Source organism: Camelus bactrianus, chromosome 2 (genome assembly GCF_048773025.1).
Source record: "Camelus bactrianus isolate YW-2024 breed Bactrian camel chromosome 2, ASM4877302v1, whole genome shotgun sequence".
NCBI classification, from domain to species: Eukaryota; Metazoa; Chordata; class Mammalia; order Artiodactyla; family Camelidae; genus Camelus; species Camelus bactrianus.
Window position 1 is genome coordinate 136,027,686 of NC_133540.1, and position 575 is coordinate 136,028,260.

The window sequence follows — 575 nt, forward strand, 5'->3', positions numbered from 1 at the left end:
GGGGCGGGGCGGGCCGACGCGTCTGCACCAATCGCGTCCGCCCCCCGTCCTGTGGCAGCGGAAGAAGGCGCGGCCGTGGCGCGCGCGCCGAGAGGCGTCCGCCCCACCCAATCACCGCCGGTCTGTCTCTCTTTCGTCCAATCAGCGGGAAGCCCGGCTGGGCGGGGTCCCTCCTTGAACTCGAGGCGGGGCGAGACGGCTGCTTCGCCAGGTTATCTCCCTTGGCTCCACGCAGCTGGGTCTGCTCTCCGGCCGCCCAGGACACCTTCGGGCATGGGGGCCGGGGACCCGCGAGGGGCGCGGCTGGGGAGGTGACTGGGCTCTCGTGGGTGGCCCCTCGGGGCGGTGAGCCCCCCATGACCCTTCGTGGTAGTCGTGGCCATAATGTCCGCAGGCCACCGGGGCATGTCAGCTTTCCACCGGCTGCCTTTCCGCAGAGGGACGGCTGCTGGATTGGGACGCAGAGCCCCGTTCCCGTTGGTCAGGAGAGGTGGAGTGTCCGGACTCGCCCCCGGACTCCCCCGCGCCCGACACGCGGCCCGGCATCCACACGGACTCTAGTTTCCTTTCAAGTA